This window comes from Castor canadensis, chromosome 16 (genome assembly GCF_047511655.1).
Source record: "Castor canadensis chromosome 16, mCasCan1.hap1v2, whole genome shotgun sequence".
Classification (NCBI taxonomy): domain Eukaryota; kingdom Metazoa; phylum Chordata; class Mammalia; order Rodentia; family Castoridae; genus Castor; species Castor canadensis.
This window is the reverse complement of record NC_133401.1, coordinates 8,396,106-8,410,690: the sequence shown is the minus strand read 5'-3', so window position 1 is coordinate 8,410,690 and position 14,585 is coordinate 8,396,106.

Genomic DNA, 14,585 nt, shown 5'->3' with positions numbered 1-14,585 from the left:
TTTTTAAACTCCTATTTTAGTGTTAAAATGACATACACCTTACTAATACAATAAGTCCCCCTTTTAATTTTGCCTTTAGAGTACATGAATTTTCAATAAGTTACAAAATGGTTTTTATTACAGAAGTACTTTGAGTGACCAATGTCCACTCCTTAGTTAAATGGCACGGATTTCAATTCTAGAAAACCAATAGAGATGAAAACAGATCAAGATTACTATCCGTAAAATGCCTGTATTTTAGTTAGGCCTAGTGGACATAAATACTTGAAAAACTGGTTTTTCTGAGAAAATAGTAGCTAAAGAGTTGGGGAAGAGAAAGAGAACAGAAGTTGCAATTCCTTTACATTAATTCTATAAGCATGCATAGATTTAAGAGCTCAAGAACATGCAAAAATTAAGTAGGTGGGCACAAGTACATTGGTCAGTTGTTTCTGCAATTCAAGAGGCAAAAGACATTTTTGCTCAATGCTTGATAGACTAATGTACACATTTATATAGTTATATTAACTTTAGAATGCCCTTAGATTGTTTAGCCAGATTACAATCCTCCCTAGGGCATACCAAGATAGTGCAGGCTATACATTTCTGCGGGAATAGATAACATGTTTCCCATCTGGAAGAAATGAAGAGAGAGCTAACTGTCATCCTGGCAGGGCTGTAAGAAAAACGATCTTTTCTATCAAAGTATATGTCACCCTCTTAGATTACTTAAAATTCCTCAGGTCGCCAAATTAGGTGACTTGCATTGTTTAAAGGGTTCCTGTTTCTTCTGGATTCTTGTACAGTCCCATTGCCCATGAAAATTGCCCACCAAATTATGTGCCCTAATCCATCCCTTAAGCCTTTTAGCCAATCAAGAAAGACCTGGACAAATCCCAGGTAAGGGGCAGGTACAACTGCATCAGTTATATAAGGAAGAGCCACTGTCTGACATTTTGTGCTCACATGCTTGCTCCCTTTTGATCAAAAGAAATTGCCTTGTCAAGATTTTCTGTCTCTTGTGTGTGTGTTTTCAGCACTGGAGGGTCTTTAATTCCAACAGGGCATCCCTTCCTGGAGTGACAGCCTTGTGACTAGGTCAAAGCCTTGAGCCTAGGTTGAACCCCTGAGCCTGGGAGAAGCATCCTCCATCCCATGATCTAGGTAAACCTGTGTGGTCACTTTCAAAGCATCCTTCTAGTGGCTAGGAAATAAGAGTGGCCTGCGTACCTAATTTTCTCCCATTGGCACCTCTTTTCCTTCCAGTGCCTTTATTTTTAAATTGAGCTTCTTGGAGCAGCCAGCATTTGAGGTCAAAGGAATCCCAGTTTTTTCATTTGGAGCATAGACTAGGAAAATACAAAGTATCCAAGTGCCATTTTCCTACCACCTGGACCCCAAATACCTAGATTTTGGAAATGATGCTCAAAATCTGGCTCGGGTCTGCAGGAGAAGGAATAGTCCTGATTTACTATTTCTCATGGCCTACGCCATTCTTGATAGCACAAAAAATTGGAGAATACCCTAACAACAAGGAAATGCCTTCATAACCATAGAAAAACCATACTTGGAATAAGTTTCTGTCAGGTGGTGGTCTAAAAGGAAGAAGCCCAGACCCAGAGAAGGAAGGGAAAATAAAGGCTGAAGCTCTGGAAAAGGAGGCTAGAGATCTACGTAAGCACTCAGTAGAAAAAAGAAGCTGTTGGCAGTTAGTGACTAGGTAAGAAGGCAGAGGCAGCACGGAGAGGATAGCCATGTCCTCAACTGGAGAGAGACAGGGAGGTTGGTTCTTACCTCTCAAACAAACAGAGGTGAGATCTGGTATCTGAGTCACAGCACCAAGTATGTTGTGAGAAAAAATTATCCTGAAAATTACCTTGGTTCTTGCCTCCAGCAAGAGAAGAACTCAAGCAAGCAAGACATAAAGGTTTAGTAAAAGTAACAGTAAAGTTTGTTAGGAGAGGAATAAGGGGGGAGAAAAGAGAAAGAAGCATTTCCTTTTCCCAATGCAGGAAATGGTAGCAGAGACTCCCCATGCTGGGCTCTTCTTGTTGGGAGACTATTGTTTCTTCAATTTTATTACTTGTTAAGTGATTTATATCCCCTTGGATCAATTTAGATAGGTCAAATATATCTAGATTTAATCATTTCTTCTAAATCTTCTAGCTTATTAGAATTTTATAAGTATTCAGAGTATTCCATACTGATTTTCTGAATTTCATTAGTATTTTTTTGTGATTCCTCCATTTTCATCTTTAAATTTATTAATTTGAATCTTCTTCTTTTGGATAGTCTGCCTAAGTATTTATCAAAACCTCTCTATCTTTTCAATGAACCAATTTTTTTTATTGATTCTTTATATTATTTTTTAGTCTCTATTAATTTCTGCCCTAATTATTATTATTTCCACCTACTACTTTTGCGTTTGTTTTATTCTTGCTTTTCTAGAAGCTTAAGGTATATTGTTAGGTTATTTATTTGCCATCTCCTTTTCTCTTTGATGTAGGCACTCACAAACTTTTCTTATTACTTTTGATGTATCTCCAACTTCTAAGTTCATTTTCATTAGATTCTAACATTTAAAAAAAAATCCCCTTATTTTTTTGATGATTGTTCAACACTGTATTGTTCAGTCTTTATGTACTTGAATATTTTCTGTAGTTTCTTTTGCTGTTTATTTCTAGTTTTATCACATTGTGATCTGATAGGACACAGAATTATTTCAATTTTCTTGTATTTGTTAAGACTTACTTTATATCCCAAAACATGATATACTTTGGAGAAAATTCTGTGGGCTGCCGAGAAGAATGTGTATTGAGCAGCTACTGGGTGAAATATTCTGTAGATGTCTGTTAAGTCCATTTGTCTATAGGGTCATTTTAAATCTGAAGTTCTTTATTGATTTTTTTTTTGGTCTGGATGACTTCACTTTTCTATTGTTGAGAGTGGAGTATTGAAGTCTCCTACTATTATTGTGTTGGCAACTATCATACATGCTTGTAAGTAGCATTTGTTTTTTGAAGTTGGATGTGACAACATTTGGTATGTGTATGTTAGCAAATGATACCTCCACTTGATGGACTTTTCCCTTCATTAAAATTAATTGACCTCTTTTTCTCCTCTAATTTTGGTTTAAAGTCTGTTTTATCTAAGTACCCCTGCCTATTTTCAAAAAAGTCCATTCACTATTTTAAAAAAAATTTCTTTTATTCATATGTGCAGACAATGTTTGGGTCATTTCTCCCCCTTTCCCCCTGCCTCCTCCTGATCCCCCTGCCCTCTCCCTCTCCCCCCTCCCACTCCCTCGCTACCAGGCAGAAACTATTTTGCCCTTATCTCTAATTTTGTTGAAGAGAGAGTATAAGCAATAATAGGAAGGCCCAATGTTTTTGCTAGTTGAGATAAGGAGAGCTATACAGGAAGTTTACTCACATTGCTTTCCTGTACATATGTGTTATATCCTAAATTAATTCTTCTCAAACTAACCTTTTCTCTAGCTCCTGGCCCCCTTCTCCTATTGGCCTCTGTCACTTTAAATGTTCTGCATTAGTTTCCCTGCATTTAGGGCAACAAATGCTGTCTAGTTTTTTGGGTGTCTTACCTATCCTCATACCTCCCTTGTGTGCTCTCACTTTATCATGTGATCAAAGTCCAATCTCCTTGATGTCTTTACCCTTGATCTAATGTCTGCATATGAGGGAGAACATATGATTTTTGGTTTTTGGGCCAGGCTAACCTCGCTCAGAATGATGTTCTACAGTTCCATCCATTTACTTGTGAATAATAAGATTTCATTCTTCTTCATGGCTGCATAAAATTCCATTGTGTATAAATACCACATTTTCTTAACCATTTGTCAGCAGTGGAGCATCTTGACTGTTTCCATAACTTAGCTATTGTGAATAGTGCTGCAATAAACATGGGTGTGCAAGTGCCTCTGGAGTAACCTGTATCACATACTTTTGGGTATATCCCCAAGAGTGGTATTTCTGGATCATATGGCAGATCAATGTTTAGATTTTTAAGAAGCCACCAGATTTTTTTCCAGAGTGGTTGTACTAGTTTGCATTCCCACCAGCAGTGTAAAAGGGTTCCTTTTTCCCTGCATCCTCACCAACAACTGTTGTTAGTGGTGTTGCTAATGATGGTTATTCTAAAAGGGGTGAGATGGAACCTTAGTGTGGTTTTAATTTGCATTTCCTTTATGAATAGAGATGGTGAGCATTTTTTCATGTGGTTTTTGGCCATCCGAATTTCTTCTTTTCAAAAAGTTCTCTTTAGTTCACTTGCCCATTTCTTTATTGGTTCATTAATTTTGGGAGAGTTTAGTTTTTTGAGTTTCCTATATCTTCTGGTTATTGGTCCTTTGTCTGATGTGTAGCTGGCAAATATTTTCTCCCGCTTTGTGGGTGGTCTCTTTAGTTTAGAGACCATTTCTTTTGTTGAGCAGAAGCTTTTTAGTTTTATGAAGTCCCATTTGTCTATGCTATCTCTTAGTTGCTGAGCTGCTGGGGTTCCATTGAGAAAGTCCTTGCCTATACCTATTAATTCCAAAGTATTTCCTACTCTTTCCTGTTCCAACTTTAGAGTTTCAGGTCTGATATTAAGATCCTTGATCCATTTTGAGTTAATATTGTTATAGGGTGATAAACATGGATCTAGTTTCAGTTTTTTTGCAGACTGCTAACCAGTTTTCCCAGCAGTTTTTGTTAAAGAGGCTGTCTTTTCTCCATTGTACATTTTTAGTGCCTTTGTCAAAGACAAGTTGGTTGTAGTTGTGTGGCTTCATATCCGGGTCCTCTATTCTGTTCCACTGGTATTCATGTCAGTTTTTGTGCCAGTACCATGCTGTTTTTATTGCTATTGCTTTGTAATATAGTTTGAAGTCAGGTATTGTGATACCTCCAGAATTGTTCTTTTTGCTGAGTGTTGCCTTGGCTATTCATGGTCTCTTGTGTTTCCAAATAAATTTAACGATAGATGTTTCAATCTCTTTGATGAATGTCATTGGGATTTTGATGGGAATTGCATTAAACATGTAGATTGCTTTTCAGAGTATAGACATTTTTACTATGTTGATTCTACCAATCCATGAAGATGGGAGATCTCTCCAATTTCTAAGGTCCTCCTCAATCTCTTTCTTCAGGAGTTTACAGTCTTCCTTGTAGAGGTCATTCACATCCATTGTTAAGTTTACTCCTAGGTATTTGATTTTTTTTGAGGCCATTGTAAATGGGATTGTTTTCATATATTCTTTCTTAGTTTGCTCATTATATTTCTACATGGTATAGAAATGCTAATGATTTTTCTATGTTGATTTTATATCCTGCTACCTTGCTATAGCTGTTGATGGTGTCTAGGAGCTTTTGAGTAGAGTTTTTTGGATCTTTAAGGTATTGGATCATATCACCTGCAAATAGGGATATTTTGACAGTTTCTTTACCTATTTGTATTCCTTTTATTCCTTCTTCTTCCCTAATTGCTCTGGCTAGGAATTCCAGTACTATGTTGAATAGAGGTGGGGATAGTGGGCATCTTTGTCTGGTTCCTGATTTTAGAAGGAATGGTTTCAGTTTTTCTCCATTAAGTATAATGCTGGCTGTAAGTTTGTCATATATAGCTTTTATAATGTTGAGGTACTTTCCTTCTATTCCTACTTTTCTTAGAGCTTTTATCATGAAATGGTTTTGGATCTTATTAAAGGCTTTTTCTGCATCTATTGAGATGATCAAGTGGTTTTTGTCTTTGCTTCTGTTAATGTGGTTTATTACATTTATTGATTTTCATATGTTGAACCACCCCTGCATTCCTGGGATGAAGACTATTTGGTCATGGTGATCTTTTTGATGTGTTATTGAATTCAGTTTGCCATTATTTTGTTGAGGATTTTTGCATTAATGTTCATTAAGGAGATTGGCCTATAGTTCTCCTTTTGGAGGTGTCTTTGCCTGGTTTTGGGATAAGTGTAACACTGGCTTCATAAAATGTGTTAGGCAGTTTTCCTTCCCTTTCTATTTTGTGGAACAGTTTAAGGAGGGTTGGTATTAGTTCTTCTTTAAAGGTCTGATAGAAGTCAGCTGAGAATCCATCAGGTCCTGGACTTTTCTTTTTGGGAAGACTCTTGATTGCTGCTTCAATTTCATTTTGTGTTATAGATCTATTCTGGTGACTAATGTCCTCTTGGTTCAGTTTTGGATGATCATAAGTATCTAGTAATCTGTCCATTTCTTCAAGATTTTCAAATTTATTTGAATTCAGGTTCTCAAAGTAGTCTCTGATGATTTCCTGGACTTCCATGGTGTTTGTTGTTCTCTCCTGTTTTGCATTCCTGATTTTACTCATTTGGGTTTTTTTCTCTCCTCATTTTAGTCAGGTTTGCCAGGGGTCTATCGATCTTGTTTATATTTTCAAAGGACCAACTTTTTGTTTCATTAATTCTTTGTATGGCTTTTTTTGTTTCCATTTCATTGATTTCAGCTCTTATTTTTATTATTTCTCTACTTCTATTTGTTTTGGGATTTGGTTCTTGTTTTTCTAGGAGTTTGAGATGTATCATTAGGTCATTGATTTAGGCTCTTTCAGTCTTTTTAATATATGCACTCATGGCTATAAACTTTCCTCTCAGGACTGCCTTTGCTGTGTCCAGTAGGCTCCAGTAGGTTGTGTTTTCATTTTAATTGACTTCCAGGAACGTTTTAATTTCCTCCTTTATTTCATCAATGATCCATTGTTCATTAAGCAATGAGTTTTTCAGTTTCCAGCTGTTTGCATGTTTTTTGTCTTTATTTTTGTTGTTGAGTTCTAGTTTTAATGCATTGTGATCAGATAGAATGCATGGTATAATTTCTATTTTTTTATATTTGCTGAGGCTTGCTTTGTGCCCTAGGATTTGATCTATTTTGGAGAAGGTTCCTTGGGCTGCTGAGAAGAATGTATATTGTGTAGAAGTTGGATGAAATGTTCTGTAGACATCAACTAGGTCCATTTGATCTATGGCATGTTTTGGATCTAGGATTTCTTTATTGATTTTTTGTTTGGATGAGCTATCTATTGATGTGGGGTGTTAAAGTCTTCCACGACCACTGTGTTGGAGTTAATATATGCTTTTAGGTCCTTCAGGGTATGTTTGATGAAATTAGGTGCATTGACATTGGGTGCATATAGGTTGATAATCATTATTTCCTTTTGGTCTATTTCCCCTTTTATTAGTATGGAATGTCCTTCTTTATCTCATTTGATCAATGTAGGTTTGAAGTCTACTTTGTCCAAGATAAGTATTGCTAGTCCTACCTGGTTTTGGGTAAATCTTCTTCCAGCCTTTCATCCTAGGCCTATGCTTATTTCTATCCATGAGATCCATCTCCTGTAAGCAACAAATTGTTGGATCTTCCTTTTTAATCCAGTTTGTCAAGCAGTGCCTTTTTATGGGGGAATTAAGTCTGTTAACCTTAAGTGTTAGTATTGATAGGTATGTGGTGATTCCTATCATTTAGTTGTCTTAGTTGCTTGAGGGTTTGATTGTGTGGAGCTAAACTGATGTTACTCTCTACTTTCTTGCCTTTTCTTCTACTGTGGTTTGGTACTGCCTCCCCTTTCATGGTTATTTTGGGTTTCACTTTCTGTGTGCAGAATCCCTCAAAGAATCTTTTGTAGTTGTGGCTTTGTGGTCATATATTGTTTTTGTTTCTGCTTATCATGGAAGACTTTTACTGCTTCATCTATTTTGAATGATAGTTTTGCTGGGTAGAGTATCCTAGGGTTGAAGATTTTTTCATTCAGTGCCCTGAAGACCTCACCCCAAGCTCTTGTTTTTAATGTTTCTGTTGAGAAGCCTGCTGTGATTTTGATGTGTTTACCTTTGTATGTTAATTTGTTTTTTCTCTCTTACAGCCTTCAATATTCTTTCTCTAGTTTCTATACTTGTTGTTTTAATGATGATATGTCATGGGGTTGTTCTATTTTGGTCAGGTCTGTTTGGTGTTCTGGAGCCTCCTGTACCTGTATGGGCATAGTTGTCTCTAGATTTGGGAAATTTCCTATTATTATTTTGTTGAATATATTACACATTCCCTTTGCTTGCACCTCTTCTCCTTCAATGCCCATGATTCTCAGGTTTGGTCTTTTGATGGAGTCAGTAAGTTCTTGCATTTTCTTTTCATAGGTCTTCAGTTGTTTAACTAATAGTTTTGTGGTTTTTCTTTTAACTACCATTTCATCTTCGAGTTCTGAGATTCTGTCTTCTCCTTGTTCTAGTCTGCTGGGTTGGTCTTCCATATTTTTTGCATTTCTGTTTCATTCTTTTTTCTGAGGTTTTCCATACCCTGAGTCACTTCCTCTTTAATATTATCTATTTTTGTCCTGAGTTCATTTATCTCTTTATCATGTTCTTTGTTTCACTTTGGTGTTTATACAGTGCTTCTATAGTTTCTTTTATTTGTTCTTGTGCTTTCTCAAATTCTCTATTTTTGTTGTCTTAGAACTTCTTGAGTGTCTCCTGTACATTTTGGTTTACCATATCCAGTATCATCTCTATAAAATTCTCATTGATTACTTGCAGGATTTCTTCTTTCCTATTGTTCTTGTGAGCTTCATTGTGTTCTTTGGCATAGTTTATGTTCGTTTTGTTGGAGTCTGGATCTGGGTATCTGTTTTCTTTGTTTCCCTCTGGTTCCTGTACTGTAGGTCTGCCAGGCAGGTTGGGAGCTGGTGTCTGGTGGTGCAGGAGCCCTCCTGGTTTCTCGGGTTAACATGGAGTGAGGAAGCTATGTGCGGGCTGGGGGTGTGGAGGTGTCAGAGTTTTGCCTCCTCTTGGTGGTTTTTCCTGCCAGGTGTATCTCCAGCATCTCTCCAAGATTTTACTTTAGGAAGCACACTTTCTGCTTCCTTCTTCTAGTTGCAATTTTCCATTCACTTTTTTGAAAAGTCTTTTTCCATCCTTTCACCATAAGCCACAATACTTACTTTGTCAATGAGATGCATTTCTCAACGGCAACAAATTAGGGTTTGAACTCAGGCTGTATGATGTGAGCCACTCCAACAGCCCTTTTGTGTTATTTTCAAGATAGGGTCTCATGTATTATTTTCCTGGGCTGGCTTTGAATCATGATCCTGATCTCTGCCTCCTGAGTAGGTAGGATTACAGATATGAATCAATGACACCTGGCCGGGTTGTGTTTTTTTAACCCAACTTTTGAGTGAAGTAAGACCATTATCATTCAGTGTTATTATTGAAGAGTATGTAGTATTTTCTGTCATTTTGTTGTTTTGTGATGTTTTCCTTTTTCTTGATCCTCATTTGCTAATCTACTGGTATAATGAGATCTATTCTTTCCTCTATTCTTCCTTAATTGCTTCTCTTACCTTTGCAGTTGAGTTTCATAGTTCTCTGAGTTCTCAGTTGCTCTTTTTACATTTCAATATATGAGATCATTCTAATTTAATATTTTCAAACTGTGTTGATATTATAACAACATCAATATATATCACTTTAGTGAATTTTGACTGTGATAGAAAAATAGAATAGAAATTTATAGAATAAAATAAAATATAAAACAATATTTTTATGAAGCTATATAAGTATGTAGCAGGCTTTGATGTAAAAGCTAGATATCATAATGAACAATAATTGAACATACTGATAGAAGCCTGTCATTTATTATGGGTGTGACTTTCCTATTTGCTTTTTCTGCTATATAACTTCTATTTCTTTTAAATTATCATATAATGTCATATCTTCCAGACTTTCAAGGCATGCAAATAAGGACTTATTTCCCCCAAAAAAGTACACTGATGAAAAAATTTTGAAAACTGTGAACTTGTGAAGACTAATTCCATAGAATATTTGGAAGTCAAAGGCAAATTGGAAACGTAACCAGAAAATCAGAAGAAATATTTCAGACAAAGGATGATCCCATGTGATAAAATGCCCAATTTTCAGCCAGCATACCTACTTATCTCAACATCCAAGGTGTCATTCTATTGACAACCCCTATAAATATAGGGGTTCAGATGAGCCTCACACCTAACTCAACACCAGAGTATTCATACTAGTGAGAAATATTATGCATACAAAAAAGGAATGTGGGAAGGCCTTTAGTCAAAGCTCACAACTTATTTTTCATCACAGAATTCATACTGGTGAAAGACTTTATTTGTAGCTCACAACTCACCTGACATCAGAACGTCCACACTGGTGAGCAGCCTTATGATTGTAAAGAATGCTGGAAGGCCTTTACCCAGAACTTCCAACTTCCTTTGCACCAGAGACTTCAAAATGGTGAGAAAGCCTTCATACTGGTTGAGTATACAGAAAGGTCTTCATTCGGGCTTCAAATCTTATGCAACATCAAATGATTCATAGTTATTAAAAAAATCTATAAATGTGACAAATGGTGGAAGCATTTATCCATGGTTTACAACTTACTCAACACCAGAGCATTCATACTAATGAAAAGTCCCACTTATGTAAGAAATGTGCAAAGACTTTTAGTCATCACTCATAACTTACTAGCATCAAAGAAGTTATACTGGTGAAAAACATTTACCAGGTGTGGCAGCTCATGCCTGTAATCCTAGCTACTAGAGAGGGTGGGGATCAAGGTTGGAGGAGAGCCTGAACAAAAATTTCACAAGACCCCCATCTCAACCAATAAAAAGCTGGGAATGGTGGTGTGTGCCTGTTATTCTAGCCACATGGGAAGCACAGATAGGGTCATGGTACAGGGGTTTCAGCCCCAGGCAAAAACTTAAGACCCTATTCAAAAAATAACTAAAGTGAAAAGAGGTGGGGGTGTGGCTCAAGTGGAAGAGTGCATGTCTAGCAAGCACAAGGCTCTGTTTACAAACTCAAACTCCAGTACTGAGAGGGGGGAAAGGGAGAGAGAGAGAGAGAGAAACCCTTGTTATAGTTTGGGTCTGAAATGACCCCTAAAGGTCTATGTGTTAGAGGATTGCTTCCCAGCCTGTGGTACTATTGGGATGTGGAGGAATCATTAAGGGGTGGAGCTTTTTTATTTGTGGTACCAGGGCTTGAATTCAGGGTCTACATCTTGAGCCATTCCACCAGCCCTTTTTTGTGATGGGTATTTTTGAGATAGGGTCTCGCAAATTATTTGCCAGGGATGGCTTTGAACCATGTTCCTCACAATCTCTGCCTCCTGAGTAGCTAGGATTATAAGCATGAGCCACCAGTGCCTGGCAGGTGTGGAACTTTACAGGAGAAAGTTGGGTCATTGGGGACATTCCTTTGAGGAAATGCCTTTCAGTGGCCTCCTTAGTTGCCTAGGGATGTTCCTGAGGACTTTGGGTGCAGGACCCGTTTTTGGCATCATAGAGGGTTTATGCTCAGCCTGTTATCTCTTGTGGGTCAATCCAAAGATCTGGATCACTGAGAAGCTGAGGAAGCCTGACAGGGCTGCAAAAGTTACACCAGAAGCCAGGGGTGCACAACCACTCCTGCATCAGGTATGTTTTGTGACTGTGCCTGTGATGAAGTCTTCCTTGAAGACATTTGTCAGAATCAAAGGGACTGTGGGGGTTTGTTGAAGCCAAGATAGGGTCTGCTAGGCCCAGTTCAAAGGAGGAAAATGGACTCAAAGGTCAGAGAGTTTTCCATTGCCCCTTCATTGGAAATTAGTGTCTTCTCCCCCAGCAGCCGATCCTTGACTCTCATCATTACATCACTTCCCTGACTGACCCATTCCTACCTAGGTGATATTTAGATATGAAGTGTCACCACTCCCCCCCCCCAAAAAAAAGTTCATTAGTTGAAGCCTTGTTCCCCAATGCCACATTCACCAATGTGGCATTGGGGAAGTAACTGGATCATGAGAAGGCTCTGACATAATCAAGGGTTAATCCCCTGATGGATTCATAATTGAATGGACTATTGGGAGATATGGAAACTGGAAGTTGGGGCCTGATGGGAGGAAGTGAGTTGCTGGGTTATATCTTGTCTTCAGCCTCTTTCTCTGTTTCTTTCTGCATCCTGGCTGCCATGAGGTAAGCAGTTTCCTCTGCCATGATGTTTCTGCCTTGCCACAGGATGAAAAGTAATGGAGCCAGCTGACCATGGTCTGAAACCATGAGCCAAAAATAAACATTTCCTCCCTTAAGTTCTTTTGTCAGGTATTTCTTATAGTGATGAAAAACTGACAACATAGTGATCCACAAAGGAATCTAATGGGCCCCTCCTCATACCATGAAATGGTTACCATGAGGGCATTGGAAGAGACCCATAGTTTTTATAAATTGGTTCCCAAGGGAAGAGTAGAAGCTGGTTCTCTGAACCTTGCTAACCCCCCTCCTCCCTCCTGTCACCATAGCTTGGCTTTCAAGAGTTTAGCCCTGAAAATGCACACACATGTGCCACAAGCCTGGAGTTCATGTCACAGTATATTAGTGCCCAAATATCTGATGTAACAGTTTGAGAGGAGGAAATTTTTATTTTGGTTTCAGAGATGTAAGTCCATCATGATAGGGTGTGTGTGGCACAACAAAGAAGTTCACATCATGGCAGCCAGGAAGCAGAGAAAAGGGAATACAAAGGGAGGCCATGGCAAGAGATAGCTCCAGGTACATGCCCCCATAACCTACTTCCTCCAACTAGGCCCCACTCCTGTCTTTCACTACTTCCCAATAATATCACATGTGTACGTCAAACACTTAATCCGTGATCTAATTGTCTCTGGAATTACCACCAATCTCTGAGGCATCTCTCAATCCAGTTATGTTGTCAACAAAGATTTACCATCATACACAATGACTTCCCCATATGATTGTCTAGGCTTCTGGCAGCAGGAAATCTCTCCAGTAGTGGAAAGAGATTGGGCTCTGGATTGTTCCTTCCGAAAGTTCAATGAGATGGTTTGGGGATCTAAGGATTTGCAGAGGGTTGTGTTAGCTTTCTGTCACTGTGACAAAATATCTGAAATATTCAACTTAGAAGGAGGAAAGAATTATTTTGGTTCACAGTGCTTAGGGATGCAAGTCTGTGGTCAGTTGATTCCATTACTTCTGCACCTTGGCAGGGCAGAATATAATAGAGTGTGATAGAGGAAAGCACTCAGCTCATGGCAGCTATGAGAGAAAAAAAAGGGGAAAAGGGCTGGGATCCCTTTCAGTGGAGGTGCATGAGCAGGCACATGCTCAGTTGAAGAGCTAATCTGAACTCCTGAAAGGCAGGCTGGGAAGTGAAATGAGGGGGCTGAAGTTCTCTGAAGGAGAGGACTAGGAAGGTCAGAAGAGGCAGATGAAACTAGCTGAGTGGGTGGTGAGGCAGAGTGAGTGAAGATCTCTGAGTCTTTTAAGTGGAGGTGTCAGGACTGAATCAAGCAGAACCTCCTTTGTCCTGTATTCAAAGTCAGCTGTGAGGGGTCAATCTGGTTTCAGGAGAAACTCATTGCATTCTCAACAAAACAGGCTCTATACCAAGGTCTTAACATTTCCTTCCGGGGAAGAAAATTCTTATAAATACAGAAAGCTGGGAAAGATCTGTCAAATGAATGTTCAAACCAGAGGGTGAGAAAGAAGTACTGTGCAGGGTCTTCCACTGTGCAAACCCATCCAAAACTGTCAGTGGTCATTGCTTTGCACAGCAAGGAGCAAAATGGAGTCTGCAAAACCAGAAGAAATGCACTCACTCTATGTCTCTCCTGTACCCTCTACTAGAAAAGCTTCACATTGCACCTGATGCCAAAAGAAATACAGGTGTAAGTATATTATTGGAATGGTGATGGATTTGAAGTCAAGAGATAGTAAATTCTCTATGCAAGCCTTTCTTCTCATAGGATCCAGATAAGGTTCCCTCATGGTTCTCTTTTTTCTAGTACCACTTGCCTTTTCTGCAAAGGAAAAAAAAAATCAAGTTGTACCTTTTAAAGTAAAATTTTTAGGTAGGGGATGTAGCTCAATGGTAGTGTGCTCATTTACCAGGTGCAAGGCCCTGGGTCTGATCCCCAGCACCACACACACACAAATCTCCTCTTCAGTACATTTTTGGTCCTTTAATTGATCAGTGTCCTCTGGTATTGAACTAATATAGTCTTTATCCACAGCACTAGCTCCATAGCATCTACTAGGTCTTGTTTGTATCAGTTCCACCAAATTTTCCCATCTCTGATACCATGTCCCTGACTCAAGTGTGAGCTCTCAACAAAGCAGTGATTGTGTCTATACCATCATGATTCTCCTATAGCAATGATGGCACAGGGTGATGACCCCACTCAGAAAGGACAGAGAACTATTACACGTGGTTCTATGGGAGTCCAATAGAGGACTTTGTACAAAGGATGACATGCATAGTACTGAAATAAGGTAAAATGAGAAAAATGGAGGATGTCAGGACATTACTTTGGGATAGGTTAAGATGGGGGAGAATGTGATCTTCACTCTTCTGAGGATCAGCAGACACTGTCCTAAGTTGGGGAAGTGATAAGTGGGTCACAAGACGTCCTGAATTGAGGGAGTAATGGTGAGTCCTTAAGATTCAGTGCTGGCAGAGGGAAAGGTTGGGGGAGGGGGACAACAGATCATCAGATACTGTGAAGACTGGGGAAGGACAGCTCAACATGGACCAGTAGATAGGGACTTAAGCTAGGATAATGGAA